This window comes from Hirundo rustica, chromosome 11 (genome assembly GCF_015227805.2).
Source record: "Hirundo rustica isolate bHirRus1 chromosome 11, bHirRus1.pri.v3, whole genome shotgun sequence".
Taxonomy (NCBI): Eukaryota; Metazoa; Chordata; class Aves; order Passeriformes; family Hirundinidae; genus Hirundo; species Hirundo rustica.
In genome coordinates this window covers 19,343,068-19,364,796 of record NC_053460.1, presented here as the reverse complement: position 1 = coordinate 19,364,796, position 21,729 = coordinate 19,343,068, and the positions used below count along the sequence as shown (strand labels likewise).

General features: G+C 45.8%; 1 long non-coding RNA gene across 3 annotated transcripts in view; it reads left to right on the top strand.

Moving 5' to 3' along the window:
• The window catches only part of LOC120757584 (uncharacterized), a 79,610-nt gene that overhangs the window by 41,537 nt on the left and 16,344 nt on the right, over positions 1–21,729 (top strand). For 2 of the 3 annotated variants that reach the window (XR_005702589.1, XR_005702587.1), the window contains 2 exons: positions 16,618–16,706; positions 19,661–19,872. The exons of the other annotated variant lie outside the window; for it this stretch is intronic. This is a non-coding gene — a long non-coding RNA (uncharacterized LOC120757584). The remainder of the gene's footprint in view (positions 1–16,617; positions 16,707–19,660; positions 19,873–21,729) is intronic. 3 annotated transcript variants of the gene reach the window in all.

Here is a 21,729-nt window from a genome sequence, read left to right as displayed (position 1 = left end):
TCCAGCTGTCTGTGCTGTTTTACTCTAAAGCGCCATAGATTTTTATTTCACTTGAACTCTACCCTGACCACTACCTACTGCTTTGCAGATGGCAGCACAACCATCTGTATGAAGTCACGCCTGCTTTGGTTCCAGGCACACTCAGTGTCCCTGTGGAAGGTAAGCTCTGGTGTCACTCCATGGCCATAGCTGGTTTTCCACCGGCAGGAACTGCTGTGGTTGGCACCGTGCATCTGTGACCTCCCTCCCATACCTGCTGGAAAAATACTTCTGCTCCAGCTGGATGCAAGTGAGACAGGAATATGAAAAGGAGGAGCCGTGCTCTGATGCTGAATTTCTGGGAGCAGGAGCTGTGAGCAGAATGCAGCTTGGAGAATGTGTCCCCATCACTGAGGCTGTGCTTCTGCTCTGTGGGGGGAATAAAGCTGATGGAAATTCTGGCTGCTGGCTGCTCAAACTGGAGGGCTCTGCTCTGGCTCTCCTGCCTGGGGGAGGTGTGCAGTTGGAGCTGTGCTAAATGCTCTGGATGTTTATTGCAGTGTTCCTGCCCAGCCATGCCTCTTACCTGCTCTGGTTACCAGGGCCATTGGCAGCCCAGCCCTGGGAGCAGCTGCGGGTTCACCACAGCCAGCCAGAACCCAACCCCAGCAACGCTGGGCTCCTTGTGCGTGTCTGTGAGCCAGGGTGCTCAGAACTGCATGGCCTCAGCACACCGGTGCCAGTCATCCCCCGAGCCTGCGTCTGTTCCTCTTCTGGAGGCCAATGCTAATCAGCTGGGACTTGGAGAATTAAGTGTAAAAATAGAGGTTTGTGGTGGCTGTGCAGGTCTGCAAGGGAAGTTGCACACATGCCAGCAAAGTGCACACACCGTAAATCTCTGCCCTGCGTTGCATATAAAATAAGCAATTTAATTACAAGCTACTAAGACTTTACAAGCGAGTGAATCTGATTCACCCACATCATAACTTGCATGAAAATAATGCCTGTACTTCAACAGATGAGCATATAAATGGAAATGTTAAAAATAAAAGACTTTATTTCATCCTTAATTTGTGTGGTTCAAGGCAATAACTGTCATAGACAAATTAATATGCTTTATTAGGAAATCAGCATGTTGGAGATGTAGCCTAATCTGTTCTGCAAGGGAATCATGCCAGCATGAACCACAATACATAATGTATACAATTCCTATTGGCTTTTTTCTGCTTAGTAGCTTGAATGAGTAGTAGCTTCTAAACTGGTGAGTGCACAAGTCTTGCAAAACTCCTGAAGTCTTTTAATCTAAGAGACAGCAGGTTGGAAAACATAGAATTGCTAAAGCATAGTGACATTTTTTAGCTGAACAGGAAAATACCACAGGGATGTTAATGATTAAATATGCTGAAAGTGTCATTTACATACCTGCTCGTGAATTTCTTCTACGTGTATACAAGACACCTCTCAGTGTCTCACAAGTCAGGAGATCCTGGTTCTTCCCAAATATCCACAGCTTGTTAGACCTTCAAACATTACACAATAAACACAAGAAGCTCCATTTCACAAATAACTAAATGTGCAATAGTCAATTAATGCTGTGGTCCTGCTCTGTAATCCATGGATCTCTTCTGTGAAATGCTTTAAGGTCTTGTATTGCATGGGTATTTAAAAATATGCTACTCCTGATTGCTGCTCTGCACAGTTGAAATAGCTTTCTTAACTAAAGGTGGAGAAAATTGATTAGAACAGCTAGACTGTGGTTAAAGAAATAGTCATAAGTTCCCTGTTAATTGATGAAGAATTCTGTATAGCAGTAATGAATTCCAATATTTTTCCCTGTATATAAAGTGTCTGGCAACAGGCCAGAGGTACCGACGCTACGGGTTAGAGTCTGTTTTGGAAACAGAAAAACAGGATTTTAACTGCACGATACCAATTCACTTCCAGCATTTACCAAAAAAAAAAAAAAAAAAAAAAAAAAATTATGGCCTCAGCTCTGAGAGAATTAATACTACTTACCTCTACTCTTTCAGTGCTCTGCCAGTGGGTTTGAGGTGTTGGCTGGGTTTGATCACTGGCGTCCTGCAGCAGGGATAGGCTGGGGATAAAACACAAAGCAGGCAACAGTTGCCTCCCCCAGAGGGGTTTATTAGCTCCTTCTGAAAGGGGCAGTGCAATTCCCTGTGCCGAGGCTGACTGTACCTGTGGCACTCTTTGGTAAAGACGTGTCTGTTCACTTTGTCTGGCAGGGCCCGGAGTGTCTTCTGTGGAAAACCTCCCGGAAAGCAACACAAGAATCAAATATTTCCCCGCATTTTGGGCTTGTGTGTACAAAAGTAGGGGTAAAAAGGCAGCACTCTCTGCTATTTGGACAGTAAATGTCCCATTTCCCACCTGCTCTGTGCTGCCACTGCCTGACACCTCTCAGGCCTGTCCCTTCCCCATGGCAGTGCCTGGCTTACATTGTACAGCAAATTACAATTTTTCTGTGGTTTTCTGTGGTGCATTTCTTTGGCCCTGCTTGGTGAACCTCCCGGTGCTTGGCTGGGTTTGGTGGCACTCAGGATGCCTCCTCTGCTGGCCACGAGCTCCCGGGGGTGACACCCTGTGACTGCGTGGGGCTGCTGTGGCTCCAGGTCTGCCCCTCCACCGGGACAGCTTTGCTTTGCTCTCCAAACAAAAGGTGACACCCAAATGTCCTTGCCCACCCCGCTGTCCTGCCCCTCGCTGCCTGGAAGTGTGGAGCAAAAGCTGACCCAGGGAAAAGCAAAGGAATCAGCTTCACAAAAGCCTCTCCTCCTTTGGTCTGATTTTCAGTGGAGGGAGATATCTGCATTTCAGAAGGAAATGGAGGAGACTCATGTCTTTTTGTGCGGCCAAGTGGAGCTGCAGAATTTTGCAGAGCTCTTTGATGAAGAAAGAGTGCAATACAGCCATCGGGTCCCTGCCCATCGGCATTCCCAGGCCTCCCAGCAATTTGCATTCCTCGTTTGCTCCCGAATGAATGCTGTTTCCAAGACACAGGGGAGTCTAGAGAGACTTGTGAAGAGACCGTTTTATTCCCTGTGACACCATTTATTAGGGAGATAGCTAAAAATTCACCACAAATGTGCTTTAATCAATACATCATGATCAGAATGTAAAGCCCTTAGGGTGGAAGAAGAAACTTCACCTTTAAATACAAAAAGTACCTTACTTGCTTTAAAGTAGACCTTCGAGAATGGCAGTTTTACTTATCTAAGCTTTTTAGAAAGTGGAAATCTCTTTGTAAAAGGTAGATAATGGTTTCAGCTGCTTTTTTTTTTTTTTTGTAGGCAAGGAAATAACAGCACGTATTCAAGTGGAATACTGGTATTTTCATGCCTGGGAAATTACCTGTTTTATGTAATTGGTAAATAAATTATCTGAGTAATTGTAGAAGAAATTCAGGCCTTGTGTGTAATATAAAATACCAAATAGAGCTTTCAAGGAGAAGAAAGCTTTTCGAACTTTATTTTCAGGAGATTAGAGAAAAGGAAAAATTCTTGACTAGGTACCATATATATAACAGACCATATTAATCAGAAAAACACAACAGTGTTATAAATTAATCCCACAAGTTATTTCTCTCAGGATCTCGCTCAGTACCTCAGCATTTAACATGTGCCTCCTCAGGTTGATTGCTGTGCTCTTTGGGTTTTATTGAAGCTGTGTTGATATTAAGCCCACCTAAATGTTCGACACAAAGTGCCTGGGAAACACAAATAGGACAGGATGCCTTTTCTACCCCTGGCACAGACAGCAAAATGTTCTGTTGGGTTTTGTGGGTGCCTGAGAGAAATCTCTGGGGATTAATCTCTGGGCTGAGCCTGCCCAAGCACTTGGGTGGGGATGCTCTGCTTTGGGCTCTGAGCTGACCCTGCTGCCTCAGGGAACACAGGCAAGAAAGATCATCCCAGAAACAGGAGAGGAACAGTAAATTTGTGGCCTTGGTTCTATTCAATGCTAACTAGACAATGCCCTTAAAAAGTGACACTTTTGTGGAATTCTGTGCTTTACTTTTAATTAAGAGGCAAAGTAATTTGAACCTGAAGGGAAAATTGCCCATTGTGGTTTTTTTTTTTTTTTTTTTTTTTTTTTTTTTTTTTTTTTTTTTTTTTTTTTTTTTTTTGTTCGTTTGTTCATTAAATATTCTGATTGCAGCTGATAGAGCATGAAGGAAAAATAAGACAACTCAGGATGAAAGGCAGTGTCAGATGCAATGAGAAGTTAGTTCACCCAGCTGAACATCTGTCAGCTGTGCACCCCAAAGCCCCTGCAGCTTTGTGCACTGCTGAGGTGATGGGACTTTGGGAGTAGAGCAGCCTGAAGAGGTGTCAACTTCCCCTCAATTTCTCCATCTTCAGAGGAAAGAACTAGAGGAAATGTTAGCTTCATGGAAGAGATATTATATAGAACTTTTGTGGAGAGAAAGAAAAAGACTTTTTGAATATCTTAGATTCATAAAATAGTGTGTTGGAAGCAACCTGAAGGTTCGTCTGGTCCAGCTTTTCATGGCAAAAGCCAGCCATGGGGATCAAATTATTTTAGACATGGTTGTTTTATGCAAAGGGATATTAAGGCATTGAATATATTTTGCTTTTCTGTACTTGTGCCACTTGGACAGGAGTACTTTGCTGGGTTAAGAACTGGCTGGATGGCTGAGCCCAGAGAGTGGTGGTGAACGGTGCTGCATCCAGCTGGCGACCAGTCACCAGTGGTGTTCCTCAGGGGTCTGTGCTGGGGCCAGCTCTGTTCAATATTTTTTTTGATGACATGGATGAGGGGATTGAGTCTTTCATTAGTAAATTTGCAGATGACACCAAGCTGGAAGTGTGTGTCAATCTGAGGGAGGGTAGGAGGGCTCTGCAGGGGGACCTGGACAATAAGATGAAGTTTAACAAGTCAAGTGCCAGGTCCTGCACTTTGGCCACAACAAACCCCTGCAGTGCTACAGACTGGGAACGGTGGGGCTGGACATTGCCCAGGCAGAAAGGGACCTGGGGGCACTGGTGACAGCTGACTGAACATGAGCCAGCAGTGTGTCTTAGTGGCCAAGAGGGCCAATGGCACCTGGCCTGGATCAGGAATGGTGTGGCCAGCAGGAGCAGGGAGGTCATTCTGCCCCTGTACTCGGCACGGGTGAGGCTGCACCTCAAGTGCTGTGTCCAGTTCTGGCCCCTCAGTTTAGGAAGGACATTGAGACTCTTGAACATGTCCAGAGGAGGGTAAATGAGGCCGGTGAGGGGCTTGGAACGCAAGCCCTATGAGGAACGACTGAGGGAGCTGGGGTTGTTTAGCCTGGAGAAAAGGAGACTCAGGGGTGACCTTATCACTCTCTACAACTCCCTGAAAGGTGGCTGTGCTCAGGTGGGGGTCGGTCTCTTTCTCCAGGTAGCAACTGACAGAACGAGAGAACACAGTCTTAAGCTGTGCCAAGGGAAGTATAGGCTGGATGTTCAGAAAAAGATTTTACTGAAAGAATGATAAAGTCCTGGAATGGTCTGCCCAGGGAGGTGGTGGAGTCACCATCCCTGGATGTGTTTGAAAAAAGACTGGATGCGGCACTCAGTGCCATGGTTTAGTTGAGGTGTTAGGGCTGGGTTGGACTTGATAATCTTAAAGGTCTCTTCCAACCTAGTGGTTCTGTGATTCTGTGATTCTCTGTTGGACTATTTTAAAGAGACTGAGAAAATTATGGATGTAGAAGCAAAAAGAGAAGAGAGCAGATAAACTGAAGGTACTTCTGAGTTTTATGTGTGGCTTTGTCATACATGTGTAAAAACCAAAGGGCATTAACACCTATTGCAGATATAAACCTGTATTTTTGTACTGACTGGCAAGCACAAGTAGGTGTGTGAACTTTTCTTTAGGCTTTTGCTACACTTAGCTTGGCATCCAGCTATTGGGAATTGAACTGTTAGCAGATAGAGAAATTCTGTTCTTCATAGCATCACCAGTTCAGGATTATATGGAATTGTTTGACTGCAACAACTTCATTACCCCCTCCTGCCCTCAGTGTTTCCAATAATTTACCTCTATTTTCTGAAATTTCACTCTGGTTTGAATCGGAGATCAAGTCTTAAAGACTGAGCTCCAGTTGAATATTTCAGGGTCGATATTAAAAAGTCAACACAAATAGTACTGTAAAGCTGTTGTGCACATAGCCTTAGCAGCAGGTAAAGTGCTATTCAGCTGGAGTATTGAAAATGTCCTTTATTCCTGCAGACTGATATGGGCTTGGCTGTGAGTTTTAACACAGGATTCTTGGTAGACCAGGCTGAGAATTTTTTTTCTCAGTTTTATTTTGCTAGAACTGGACTCCAAGCATAAACTGGTGCATCCTTTCATCTTTAGACCTGTATTTGGCAGCTACTGGAGAGAGCTTTTAACCTCCATCTGTTATCAACTAATGTTGCTACCTTGAGGCTTCCGGTGCATTTTATTTAAAGGTGTGTCTAAATGTTTAGCCTTCAGAATACTTATTTTTTGTTTCCTGTTATACATTATTCTGGTAATAAAATTTTTTATATATGTCAGGAAAGTTTGATTTCTGCCTCAGTTCTGATATAAAGTTTGTCCTTTTGTGATACCAGTAATTGGTCTGCAAATCGCTGTCTGCAAAACGCTTCAATTGTTGTTGTTGAGGCGAATTTCCTCCCCAGCAGAAGGGGAGGAGCTCGGGGTGCTTTTATGAGCACCTTTGCTCCAGCTAGAAGCATGGGTGTAATTAAAGCTTATGTTGCTTCAGAGGATGCTCAGACTCCATCATCCTGCAATCCTCAGGGGGCCTCAAATACCTGTCCCTGCTTGGCAAGGGAGACTAAAATGATGGGAGAGTTTGGTAATCAGAGTCATGCTGCTTGGCATGGATTCAACTAATATGCATTTCCAGTTCTCCTGCCTTGCCAGAAGGCAGTATATTTACCAGCCTGTATGTGCAGTTAGGCTAAAGTGTTGTTTTTCACTGGGACTCATAGCCTGTCCTCTTTGGAATACTTATTTTCTTCTTAAGATGCCATAGGGAAACTTCATGCAACTTACAATATCACTTCTCCATCAGTACTACACCCAGGTTTCTCCCAGTAGCTGGCCAAAAATGTTCCTGCTTTAGTAGTGGCAAAATGAAAAGAACCAATTGTTTGATTTTACATATCGCATAGTTTGCTCAGGTCACACTCCATGCCCAATCCTCTTGGGCCATGCTGCCGAGGATGTAATTTTTTAGCACTGAAATCCAGAAATCTTTAGTCACCAAATGCCCCCATTCTTTACTTTTGTAATTTAAATGACAAAAGGCTGATGTGTGCAGCAAATGATAGATAAGGAAAGAGACTTCATGGGGTTCTTACAAATGCTTTTGATTCTCCTTTTCAAAGCTGAGGCTTTACAGCATATTCTTATTAGATACAATGATAGGGCTGATGAATTACTTTTTAGATCAGAGAAGAATGCTGATAAGTTGGATTTGATATTGTAGCTGTCATTGTGGAAGAAAACATTATCTCCACTAGAAATACATTTTGGAGAGCCTTGCTTGCCTTTGCTTTTGTGAATAACACCCATATGATAAAAATGTGCATTCAGACAATCAGATAGATGTGCTTCACTCGAGAGGCCTCAGGCTCCACACTGTCTCTGGATGGGGGTCTCAGGAGGGCCCTGTGCTGTTGCTGGACAGCCAAAGCCCATGATTGAATTATACCAGTCCTTTGTGTTCTCCTGACCCAGATGCCAATGCAGAGCTGCTCTCCTTTTCCCTCTGGTGCAGCTGAGGCTGTTCCTGGCCCCAGGAGGACAAACAGGCAGTGCAGGACAGATGTGCTGGGCAGCTCTGCTCTGCCAGCTCTACCCCAGCTCTGGGCATGCCATGAGCTGCTCCTTCCAGCACCTTCCCCCTCTCCCCAAGGGCCTCCTGCCAGTCATTCCAAAAGGTGTTTTCCCCAGATTCCACCCCACTAAGGGTGACTTCCAGCTGGGCAGGGTCAGAACACAGACTTGTTTCTCCCAGACTCTAACTTTCCTCTTGTACCTATAGACAGACTTGCTGCACACGTGATATGGCACTCCCATTGATCATCGATCCTGACCCATTTCTGGGGCAATTGTACAAAGCCAAGGGGGCTGATTAAAGTATGGAGCTGTGCCTGTCAAAAGCCTTGTGGTGTAATCATGGGATGTTACCTGGGATTTTTAAAACATGGCATACGGCACAACCTGATAAATACAGAAGAATTTGTATTTTATGCCTTTAACGTGCTGCAGAGACAGAATGAGCTGTGCTGCAGGAGTCCTTCGCAGCACAGAGGGCAAATGTTAGTGATGCTGGCAGACCACTCAGCACATCCTTCCAGGGTGCCACTCCTCTAACTGCAGGAGAAGCATTTCCTGCAGGAATGTTTCTGAAGGTGACAGTGTTTGCCATGGCTGCCACAGGTTGTGGCAGGAAGTGGCCGAGTGACCGTGGATGGGGTTTGGTCAGAACCAGCCTGGCTTCAGGGCAAGTTTGATGACTTAGATGCTAAAAGAGTTAAGTTGATTATGATTAGTGTCAGGGCAAATCTTGAGCTTTGAAAGGATTGTTCAGGTTCAAAATTTGCAGGCCCTCCTGCTGCCCCCTGACTGTAGGGATGTAAGGATTTCTCTCTCTGACAGCTCATTAAACTTAGTTCAATATGTATGTTGTAATCCGTGGAAAAAAATATAATCATCTTCTCTAATGGCTGGAAAGAGCTGTTGCAGTTAAAAAAAATTAAATAATTAACCTTTAGTCCTTAGAAATAAGATGTTTCAACACGACTTTAGTGCCTCAAATTTCAACAGAGGGCAGTGTGACATTGCTGTTCGAATCTCCAGAGCATTTTCTCTTGTGATTATTTATGTGAAGACTCCTACACTCAGTGTCCTCATTAAGCTTATTATAGGAGTAATAGCATTGCTGAAAGCACAGGGAAGATGTAAACCAGAAGAGATTTTTACAATGGCTCGATGTGATAAAGGCAGGATAAACAGGAGAACACTTTAAGGTAATGGATGGAGTCAATTACAGCAGCATCCCAGGGCCCAGGATAGCAAAGAGGGCTCTGCAGTGAGCACGGGGAGAGGTTATGGTTATGGATCAGCTCCTAGCTGGGGAATATTTTATGGGGTTTGTTTGGTGTGCAGAGCTCAGCCAGGAGGCTGCAGGCCATACATCGTGGTTCCATCGAGCTGTGCCTGCTCTCCAATCAGCTGGGTGTCCCAAAGCAACAGACAGCTCTGTCAGCAGCAGTGGATTCAGGGGGTCCCCCAAAGGATGCTGTGTGGCTCCTGTCAGCATCAGCTGCCAAACAGGTCACTCCAGACTATTCCTGTACGGTTGATAAGCAGGGATAAGCTTGATAACCCTGATAAGCAGTGCCTGGGAAGAAGCATTTTAGCAAGAGGAGAGCAGAAAGGGGCTTTCTGGGTCAGTGAGTTCAATCTCTCGCTATCACAGAAAGCTGAATCACATAATCCCCTTCAGGAATTTATCACACTTGACTTTAGAGCAGGCATTGCTTTTCTCCAGAGGTGACCTAACTTAGAGAAAATACAGAAACCCAGCCTCCTCTTCTGTTCATCTTCTCCAGAGGCCTGCTGGTGGAGACCCTCCTGTAAAGTACCCAACAGGAAGTGTAGCTGTTTCATCTGCTAACTGAAACAAACCCAAACAATAAGTCTTCCATTGGGATTTTTTGCATAAGGAAAATAATAAGTATTTGTGTACACCCTGTAGGAATGTCATGTTTTGTACTCTGCCTGCAAGCTCTACAGCAGCAGTTAATTAACAAACACAATTCCCAGAGCCGTGTTGACATTAATCATTGCTGCTGGTGCACAAACACAGATGTTTTGGCATGAAAAGGTGCTCTGGTAGTTGAAGGTTTTGCTGTTGCTAAACTTTACAGCAGTGCTCATTTAAGCTCAGTTTAAGGGTAAGGGAAGAACTGATGTTTATAAATGCATGAGAGGAAAGCATCATGGAAAAGGGTGGCTGCTGTGAGCACCAAGGCTGAAATATTTGCATGTTACTTTGGTAACAGCAAGTATTAAATCAAGCAAGGAGTTGTGTTTTGCTAACATGAGACATAAACGCGCAGAAATCCTTTTAATTCTACATTGGCAGGGGCTTCCCAGGGAGGTTTGGAGTCCGCATCCCTGGAGGTGTCCAAGGTACACCTGGACATGGCACTCGGTGCTCTGGGCTGGGGAAGAGGTGGGAATCAGTCACTGGATGGTCATGGAGGTCTTTTCCAACCTTAATGCTTGTGTGATTTGAAGCTCTTGAACTCCTTGGTGTGAGAGCTGCAGCAAAGACCTGCCCAGAAGTTGGTTTGTTGTCATTGTGTTCTTCATGTCTCACGAGTTATGTCTAAAGTTACAGCGTGCATCACTCAGTTACGGTGTATCAGCAGAGGGAAAATGCAGTGCTTAGCTTGAGGATGAAGAAATGAAACTGGGTTTTAAAATATCCCCTGAAACTGAACTGCATGGTGCATCTGCATCCTCATGAACCCCTGGAAGAAAGATGGGAAAGAATTTGTCACAATTTTAACAGGAATCAGCTTGTAAAGCAGGGCTGGAGCTGAAATCAGGAACCCAAATGAAGGCTGGGAAGAGAGAATGTGTGAATAGAGAAAAGAAGGAAAAAATAATTTCAAGAGAGACTATTTTATGATTTAAAAAAAAAAAAAAAAGCAGTTTTTAACTGGCTTTATTGATCATGAAGCCTATATTTAGCCTCCTAGATGGCTGAAATGGCTTTTAAGGGAGATCTCCTGTGCCAGGTTCCTGCCCTGGCGCTGGCAGGGATGGGATGCTCTGGTTCCATCAGCACGGCTCCGTGCCTAGCGCTGGGCTGTGCCCGCCGCGGCTGCCCAGGGATCTCAGCGCTCACAGCCCAGCGCACACGCCCTTTCCCTGCCCGCGACTCCGAGCCAGCTATGCATCGTAGTGAGAGCATTTCCCCAAGTTCCCCTGCGGTGAGGCTGGAGAATTCCCGTGCTGGGCTGTGCCTGGGGCCAGCAGCGCTCCCGCTCCCTTCCCGGACCGCTCCCCTGCCTGCAGCACTGCAGGGTCCCGCTCCCCGCGGGGACCTTTCCTGCCCATCGTCCATTTCGCCTTCTTTTAAAGGTGTTTTCAAGAAGGGAACTCGAGACAGCCTCGCTTCTCGTGTCCCATCCCTGCGGAGGCATCCCCGGCCCGGCTGCAGCGCGATCCCTGCGCGGAGCGGAGCGGGGCCAGCGCGGCTGAGCGGAGCGGCTCTGCCCGGGCACGGACGGGATGTGCGAGGGCAGCCCGGGCAGGGATGGGATGTGCTCTGTAAAGACAGCCCGGGCACGGATGGGATGTGCAAGGACAGCCCGGTCCCGCTGCCTGCCGGGCCTGCCGAGCTCGGGAGAGGGCACTGCGGCTCCAGGGCTCCTCCCGCATCCATTAGACAGCCCGTGGCACTGTCAGACCGGAGCGTTACCAAACCTCAGAAAAATATAGTTTAACAATCTGATTTCATCCCATCGCCGAACTGCTGGCGGACGTTTTTTTCTTGACGAAACGCCTGTTGAATCAAAATTCATTTTGTGGTTTGACTTTAATGGTGGTTTGTGTTGGTTTTCCCCGCTGGTTGAGGGGCGGGATCCCCCGAGCCGGCGCGGCCCTCTAAACAGCTGTGCTGAGTGACAGAGGAATTGTCCCGAGCTGTGACACCGCGGCTGCCTGGGTCTGGATCTGCTGCCCACACTGGGGCACAGCCCTGCACCCCGGCAGGGGCACTGCCTGGGCTTCAGGCACCAGCTCGGCGTGAACAAAGCACCTGCTGAAGGCGTGACAAAAGCAGTGTCTGCTTGCATACTGAGCAGAAGGAGGACGAGCTATTATTAAATGATTGCAGTGAGGAAGATCGTTTCTTTCCACCCTTAGGCTAATATTAAATATTCTCAAGGTCAGCTGTAAGAGAATATAGAGAAAGACAAGAAGCATAGGTGCTGTCAGTTGTATTTTCTGTTTTCATTTAAGTGTAGCCTTAAAATCAGAATTATTTATAGCCGTGATGCAGCTCCCTGTGACCCTGCTTCCTCCAGCTCAGGAGAACCTCTTGTTTGTGCTCAGAAAGAAGCTGCAAGCTCTTCTTTGAGCCGTTCCCTTTTGTGTATACTGGACAATGGGAAATGCCTGGAGTTTTCTTGGCTTCAAGTTTAATTACAGTTTTTCTGCTGCATGTGTACCCAGAGCCTGAGTGCTCTTGGATAGTCTGTCCTGCCTTGATTGGGATGGATATCAATCCAAACAATTTGATGTACTAAGGAAACATCGAAGTACCAACATAAGGAATTTGAACTTTGAAGGCAGATTTACACTGCTGACTTGCTTGAGTTGAAGGTGGGAATGGCGGGGGTAGAGCTTCCCCTGGGCTGAGCAAGGTGCTGATGTTCTTTGGGACCTCCTCCCCGAAATGTGATGCTGTGAGCCCGAGCACAAGCGGCTGATGGCACATGTGGATGTTACAGGATAAAGCTTATCCTTGAATTTGTTCTAAATTTAGATTGACATCACTGGGACAAGAATAACTTTTAAAGGTTTTAGTGCTAAATATTGCTTTCATGCGTGTGAACTTTGCTGCTGGTGGAGGGCAAGAGAAAAGAATCACAAAATGCTGAAAAATTCCAACGAGCCATTTTAAAACCAAAGAGTCTATTTTCAATCAATTTCAGTAAACATACTTCAGGCTTTAAACAAGAGGTTATTCAGCCACTCTCCTGCTCATGACTCACAACAGCATCACTTTTAACCTTTCAGGTGTTCTTGAGCAAGGCACTCAACCTTCCCTTGCCTCAGTTTCCTATTTATGAAGGGCATGGAGACAACAATTCTTGTCTGCTTCAGATGAGTTACAGGACACAGAGTGCAGGACTCCATTTAAGCATAAATGCCAGCCCTGCTGAAGTCCTACTGTCATAAACAGTATGATTTTATGCTGATTTTATACTAACCTGATTATCTATTTAATTAAATAGTTGCATGGATGTTAGTTCAACAGTAAGATGAATGTCAGTGTTAGGAGAGGCTGCAGAACTGGAGATGTGTGTGCATACACCCAGCTTTGGCAGCTGCCTGAATGGGAGCCATTATTTTCTAAAACAAACATGGTTTGCTAATGTGTGGGTTATGAGGGCCTGTAGGATTTCAGGTGATGGGCTTGTAAGAAAAGCTGTGTGGGAAATCCAGCCTGTGAGAAACGGCTCCTCTGTACCCTACTCTGCAACTTGAGAGTTAATATTTGGCTGTCTGAACATCTTCAAACCTTTTAATGAATGAGGGCGAATCTCAGTCAAATCTGAATCCAATCAAGCATGGCCTTCTTTTGAGCTTCCTAGGGCAATTCAATCTTTTTTTTTTTTTTTTTTTTTTTGAGTTCTTTGCTGCTTTAGATTTTAAGTGTTTCATAATCATTTTTGGATGGAAGTTTCTGGTCCAGCTCGCTGCCTGCCTATGTGCTTATCCTGTTTGTGATAAGCAGTTTCTGGAGGCTGAAGGCACAGGTGCTCTCCGTGCTTATCCCTGTCTGGCAGAGCGCTCTGGGGCGTGCCGAGCCCGGGCTCTGTGCTGGGGCTGCGTCCACTTTGAAGCTGTGTGTGCCTGTGTGCTTCCTGGAAAATAAATGGATTTTAGAAAGCCATGAAGGCGTACTTAACTGGGATTTACTGACAAACTTCCTCTTTATTTGTGTAACAGGCAACACCAGAAGTGTCATGGCGATGCATTTCCCTGTCTGTTTCCCAATCCAGAGTCACTAATAAGGAGATGATGCGCTGTCGCAGGCGCTTTCCCTGCGCTCTGTCTCTCAGAGCTCCATCCCTCCCCACATTTCCATGCCAAACAGCTCACTGAGAACCAATCAGGGAATGTGACAAGTGTTGAGAATGTTTCTGTCTGTCTTTGCTGCCGGTGGAGCGCTCGTTGTGTTTGCAGGATGTCAAATGATGTGTGCAGCAATCAGCTCGGCTCACTGGCACTTGGTGGGGGGAGAGGAAAACCACCCCCGCCTCTGCCCTGCCTTTAGAGGTGAAACAACTGAGTAGATGTCTCAAAAGCTATTTTAAAAAATTCATTCATATTTTCTAAAAAAAAAAATAAAAAAAATTTCTTATTTACAAGCTTTCCCCCTTTCACTTGAGAGCCTAATTTGATGTGTTTTAATGTAACCACTGATTAGCTGGTTATCAGCTGAATACTCATCTCACCCCTGACTCTAAGGCAGGCTAATGCAGAAGGCAGGTAGTACAGCAATATTATGAAATGAGCACTATCATGAAGCACTATCATTTGCTATTCAAGGCCTGATTTCACAGCTCATTATTTATGTGGCTTCAGCTATACCGAGTTCCCTTGGGCCAGTCAGGTTTTATGCTGATGCAAGCGCGAGCAAAGCCAGTCCTCTAATTTGTATATTCTCAGCATCCACCTCCATGTTTTTAATCACCTCGTTTGTGTGTTTGTCTGGGCTGCTCTCCCCTGCCACCCCCTTGGCCGGGGCTGTCTTTTCCAATGGAAGTTTGATGTCAAAAGCAGAATCCAGATGTGGCGTTTCACCTCTCAGGGGTGTCAGTGCCCCAGAACACGAGTGGCTTGGACAGCACGGGTCAGGCTCTGTTCACAGGGATGTGTGTGAGCAGAGCCCTCAGTGTGCAGCAGGGGCCCTGCAGAGGCTGCTTTGCCTGCAGGTTTAATCAGGAGTAGGGTACCTGTGCCTGTGCCCTGTCTGGAACTCTGTGATTAGGGTCTAATCAGGAATTTGTGCTGACTATTCATCACATATTTGAATAAATTCATACCGGAGTGTTGTAAGTGGGACAAAGTGTGCACACTCGCAAGTGGCCTCCGCGTGAACGTCCAAAACTGAACGTGTGACCTCTGTCAGAAGCCTGCTCTAGGACAGCTGTAAAGTCTTATAATGCCTGAATTAGACAAGAGGCACGTCCCAAATCTGCCAGGGAGACCTGAACCAGGCCTACTGATTGGGAGGCACTTGGTGGGCTTTTGTACACAGACTGCAGAGGGAGAACTTGGGGTTCTGGAGTGCAGAGCAGGGCTTGAAAAAGGAATGTTTCCAAAATGAGAAGTGGTCTTGGAAAAAAGAGAGACCAGGAGGGAGGCTCTGGAGGGAAGATCCTGGATATGAGCGGGGGGATGAAGATTTGGGATGCCCAGGGACCTGGGACAGGAGAGGCACAACTGTGCACAGCTGGAGCAAAAGAACTTCCTGCTTCAACTCCTACTCCACACTGAGGCTAAGACATGATGAGCAAAGATAACACTGAAGGGGATGAAGGGAAAACCTCTGATTCCCTTTTCAATAAACCCCAGAATCCAGATCTGCTACACGTTGTTGCTTGCTCTGACTGGCCGTTGCACAAAGCGGTAAACCCCCTTTGTGCAGCTTCAGAAAAGTCCTTTAATGCATGGTTTGGCTTTGGGGACCTTTGTCACAGCTGTCCCTTGCAATGCACAGAGGCAAAGCTCACTGGCATAACACTCAAGGGCAAAACTCTCTCTTGGGATCTTCTGGTACACACTGAGCTCTGTTTCATTGCTCTCCTGTGTGCTGGGAAATACCAGTGGCGTCAAGAGGAGAGTGCCCATATTACACTGTAGGTGTCAAGGACACATTCACTCTAGCAAAGTATTTTCAACAGGCCAGGACTCAGAAAGAGATCCAAACAAATGCTGTGATGAGGAACAGAAAGGTTATTAGTCAGAAATATTGGTTTTGAAAGTGCACAACTTTGGAGGGACGACCAAAAGTAAATGTCAGTTGTTTGGCTGTTATACAAGTCTACACCATATTTCTCTTGCTTGACAATAGAGAGTTGGGAGAGATGAAATTGTCGTTCGTGAGGGAGCTGGGAAATACAGGTTTTCTCTCGTCAGCGTGAGTGATGTTCAGGTCTCTCTCATGCGAGCACAGCTCATTTTACGGAAGAAAACTCTCCTCTGCTGCTTTATTTTCAATGTTCTTCCAAGAAACAATCTTATCTGTGTTATTAGATTAATATATTATTTTACTGTTTCTTTTTCTCAGTTCACAGGGAACATTCCTGTATGTTATGAGGTTCCCTTGTGCTTTAGTCCAATTTTTAAAGATAAAGTTTCTGTAGTACAATTCTAGTTGAAGATATTTTATGTGAAGGATAGTAAGGAGGATTAAAGTACCACATTAATTTTTCTCATTTCTGGCTTGGATTATGGATCCAGGGGGAAGAAGAGAGCTTCTGTCCCTGCATGGCAAAGGGGGTGGGTTTGGAGGGACAACCAAGCCTGTCCATCCTGCTTGGAAGCTGCTGTGATTTCTCCCAAGTAACAAAATCAATTTCATCTCCTCTAAGAGGGGAGATAGCTGGATCCTGTGCTTCTTGTTTGGTTTGGAAAGCACCTCGCACTGAAGGGCCCTTCCTGGGACACTGTACTTGCAGGTTGTTCCTGTAATTAGACTGAGTGAAACACTTCTGCCTTATAAAATGAATGTCAGGATTTTAAAACCTGAATTATAAAACAGTCTAAAATTACTTATGAACAAAGAATTAATTCATATTCTCTCTCATGCAGTAATTTCTGTTGTGGAGCTTTCCCATCCGGGCGTTTTGGCGAACTAGCTGGCAGAAACCTGGGTGCAGTATTGGTGGAGAAGTGATATAGTAAGTTGCATAAAGTTTCCCTATGGCATCTTAGGAAGAAAATAAATATTCCAAAGAGGAGAGGTTATGAATCCCAGTGAAAAACAACACTTTAGCCTAACTGCACATACAGGCTGGTAAATATACTGCCTTCTGGCAGGGCAGGAGAACTGGAAATGCATATTAGCTGAATCCATGCCAAGCAGCATGACTGCACTTGGATCCTCACAGCAGTAGGGAAAGTACTACTTCATGTCAACATAGATTTGTACATTTCTTTCAGGGTGAGGAGAAAAACCCATAACTCTCTTCAGACCTACTGCTCTGTTTTATATCAGAAATACGAAATGCTGATTGTATAAATCTCAAACCCAGCGCAATTTAGAAAGGGGAAATGGTCTAGACACCTTGTTGTATTTGTGGCAATTATGTACATCTCATTTTCCAAAGAGGTTTATTTAAGTTTATGTTTAGCTCTAGAAATGAGAAAAGGAAAGGAAAGATGTCATGCCAGAAGTGCAGCCTGCCAGAGGAGCACTGAAAGGACTTTAACGGCAATTCAGCGTCATCATTTTCTACTGAGACAAACTCAGAGTAGAGAATTCAGAAGGCTGGTTGATTGTTTCATTTCCACAGGAAAAGGGAGGAGAAGGGATTGTGAATGCTCCTTTGTGAGGCTCACCTGTGTGACAGGGAAACAAACACCTTCTCACATGGGCGAGCTCTGGGAACACCAGGCCTTGTGTCCTCTGGACCTGGCCTCAGCAGCAGCCTCGGAGATCACCTCAGAGCCGTCCCTAGTTTAATTTGGGGTGAAATACTGGGGAAGGGCTAAGGCAAGGATTGTAATTGCTCAGACCATTAAGACTGAAAATAGCTGCTGACGAGAGTTTTCTCCTGTATGGCAGAATTTCGGAATTGCAGTCAGGGGTGCGATAGCCTTTCATTAACATCAGCACCCAGGATAATGCTACAAGTAAAACTGTTGTACTTTATTGCATTCTTGCTGTCATTTAATTGCCTGATAATAGGTTTTCATAACAATAGAGGCCCACGGAAAGCTGGCTGGAGTAATCCCCACTGGTGAATTAGCTGCAGCAAAGTTGAGGTTAACAAAGCGAGGTGTTTGGGGTGGTCATTCCGAACAGATGGCCATTATTTAGGGAAACAGCTCCAGAGCTGGGTCTCATGAGGGAAGCTAAAGTTCCCATATTTAATATGAACTATATGAAAATGTGCAAAAGAGCTCCCAGGGCCAGGCAGACAAAAGAAGGGCCATGCTGGAGAGCTTCACAGCGGTGCTGTTGTGAACAGTAATGCTGAGAGCAGGAACGTGGTGCTTTGCTTTGTTCTTAGTGTGGTCAGATGGACCCTGTTCTCCTGATGACCCTAATGGTGAGCAATCTGCTTTTGTCCCATTGCATGAACCCGTTTCGCATCGATTCAGAACTCACACAGACTACCACCTTGGAATATTAATATTAATCGCTATTAATAAAACATAATGCTCACATGCAAATGGGTGCTTACACATGCAAAAGTGGGGGCTCAAACATGGTGATGCGAATGTTGAAACGCTGGTGTTTGTTACATTTGATGTTCAGGAACTCCAGTGGGATTTTCTGTTCATGAAAGAGCTCATGTCTCATTTGATCACTCTGGGATGTGGTTTGAAGAAAATTAATTAGCTGGAGTGGAGTGGACTATGAATTTTATTTTTACGAGTATCAGGCAATCTGTTTTGTAATTCAGTTGTAATTTCCAGTGAGAATGGGTACACAAGAGAATAGTGAGTGTTACTGTCATGGTTTTGTTACTGGAAGGTGAGGCCGAGATAAAATAAGTCTGTTTTCCAGGGAGATTTCTCATACAAATTGAAGTTGTAGCTGCCAGTCAAATCTCTTTTCCATTTGTGACTCTCAGCTTTCTCTTATAAATTTCAATGAATAACAAAAAAAGTTAAAGGCCTGCAAAAGACCGTATTGAGCAACAAACTATTTTTGAAGAGCATTTTTCCTTCCCTCACACAGATGGGAAATAAATACAATCCCAGCTTCCTGAAGCATTCTAAGATTACCAGATATCAAATTTTCCTCCCATAAGAGGCATCTTAACCTCTCAGAGAAGGGATATTTTGCTCTTTGGGATTCTCAGACTCTTTTCATCTTGACATCAGGAGTTTTTGTGGAAGGCATTTGTGTGCAGTGCAGTTGTGTCTGGGATGGAGGGAGGCTGTCCAGCAGAGTACACGGCCTGCCTGGACCTCGGGGACTGCGTTCTGGAAGGCCGAGAGTGCTGCTGAATTGACTTCAGTGGAAATGTTTTTCCATTTAATAGACCTCAAACACTGGAACTTGCAGGGTCGAGGCACACAGCTCTCCCAGGTGTGCAAGGCGAAGGCTGGCCCTCCTTGGACCGCAGAGATGTCCGTGGGAAGGTGGAGCTGCAGCCCTGGGCACTGCACAGTTTTTCTGCTGGGCTGAGGGTGCAGCTCCCTCTGAGCAGCCAGGGAGCTGTAACAGGCACAGACCCGTGGCTGAGGGCATTTTCTGAGGCACTGCAGGAGGCACTGGTCACTTTGGAAGCTCCCAGGTCTGCAGACAGCACGAGGGATGGCCAATACCCACAGAGGCAAATCTTCTTTAAAGGAAAGTGCTGCCATGATTTCCAGATGACCTTTCCCTTCAGGCACATTCAGCTGCTCCCATTTCCACCCTCAAAGTGGTGGTGTAGAGACTGCCAACACATTTGCCATGGCACACTTCATGTTTAAGGTAGAGTGTAACAGTGTAGGTTCAGCGCCTAATTGTGTCTGAGTAGCAACAACTGAAATCAGAGAATCATAGAATGTTAATATTTTGTTTGGTTGGTTTGTTGGGTTTTTGTGGGGGGGTGTTTTGAGGGGGGGGGGGGGTGTTTTGGGTGGTTTTTTTTTCTTTCCTGTGTGTTACTCATGGGCTATATCCTTGTTTAAGGAGGGAACTACACAGCCACCCCAAGGGCATCCTCTCTGCTCAGCTGCTAACAAGCTGATGGAGTGATTTTCCACAGAGGAGCTGCAGTGTGCCGGCCCTTTCCAGCACAGGGCAAGGAGCTTGGGAAAAACCAGCCTAATCCCCACACTTAATACCAGGGAAGTTTGTAACATGCTGCATGTGCTCTGGAACAAATGTCAAGTCTAACACTGGTGAGCTGTTGTGGTCACTGCTTTGGGGATTATGAAATGCCTGCAGTTTGTTCATGTCTTGGAAAAACATCTAAGTTGTTCACATGTAAAGCAAATTGAGTTTTTGTGGTGGTGCAAGAATTGTTTTATTAAGTTATTAAGTTATTTTTGTAATATTTATAAGTTATTTTTGTAATGGTTCATTCCACTGTGCCCCCTGTTTTCTGTAATGGTTTCCCCCGTATGAGTTGGTTATATAACCAGTCGTTTTGTGTCAATCACCCCCTTCTTCCACCTGTCTCTGTCAATGCCCACTCTCTCCTCTTAGTTGCCCTGTCTGTCACTTTGGGACCCTTCCCTGGATTCTGGAAAGATCCAGGGGAGGCGTGGAGTGATAGGCTGGTGCCTGAGGAATCCCCTTCTCCCCTCTTGTGATTAATTTGTTTGTCAGGAGTTGACACGCCCTATTACACCCCCATGTTCCCTTATTGGCTGACCCATTGTCACCACCCCTGGATCGTCCCCCGTTTATAAGTTCGTGCTCAGCTTTGATCTGGGCTCTCTCTGGGCAGCAAGGGTCTGAGGTGGAGCTCCTTGCTGGACTCCCCTTTAATAAACCACCTTTTACCCTGCTCAGAGAGAGTCGACCCTTTTTCCGCCGCCGTAGTCGTGACGCCATCAGGTCCATCCACCTGTGTGGGGAACCAAAAACCCACCGGGAGGAGATAACTCGGCTCTGCTTGTAACCCTGACCGATCCACATTGCCGCAGTGCAAAAACTGAGCTAGCCTGTGGTCAATGCCTGCCAGGCGTGAGGGACACTGCGACAGGTTTTTGTTTACTTTTTTTTAAATGCGACCATAAAAGTTTATATATTGTAAATTAATTTGTTTTTAGTCTTGTTCTACAGTATTCCTCTATTAAATGCAATCAAACAATGCAAAATGTATTCAAAGAGCTAATCATCTGCGGAAATGGCTCAGTGAGTGCTGAGGCTGGACCAGAGCTATCAAATGGAAGTCATGGAAGATAGGGATGCAAAAACCTATTAAATCTCTTAATCCGTCACGCCTCAAATGCAAGGCATTTTCTTGGAGAGAAGGACACATCAAACCGAGAAGAATTACTGCAGCAATGGGTACTTTTTTGGTGCTAATTTTGTTGCACTGATGCATTGGCAGTACTGGAGGAGTGCAAGAGCAGGGTGTCACTTGCTTTTGTACAGCCAGGGCTGTGTAACCCTGATCAGCTGGGCTGTGCTTCTGCGTCCTTATTCTGGGTGGGAAGTGGGAGATTGTGAGGTGGGAAAATGAGCTATGGGATCTCTGGGGGATGCCAATCACCAGCTGTGAGTAAAGCAACTGGATTTGGGGATTCCTCCAGAATGCACTGAAAGTGCTGGGGAGAGACTTAGAGGGCACTGATTCAGGCTTGAGATCACAGAGTTTATTCACAGAATGGTTTGGGCTGGAAGGGACCTTAAAGCTCATCCAGTGCCACCCCAGCCATGGCAGGGACACCTTCCATTGTCCCAGGCTGCTCCAAGCCCCAATGTCCAGCCTGGCCTTGGGCACTGCCAGGGATCCAGGGGCAGCCACAGCTGCTCTGGGCACCCTGTGCCAGGGCCTGCCCACCCTGCCAGGGAACAATTCCTTCCAAACCGAATTTATTCCTTCTTCTGTGAGAAAGGTGATCTGCTCTCAGATGAGGGGTTTGGTGGACGTGAAACTTTTTTCTTTGCTTGCCTGGCAGGGCTCTCAGGTTGGATTCACATCAGCTGCCTCTTGGGGCTGGGAACTTCGCAGAGGGAGCCGAGTCTTGCTCCAAACTGTCTGGATTTGGCTGGGTTTGAAGTGAGCACATTTGTTTAGATTTGTT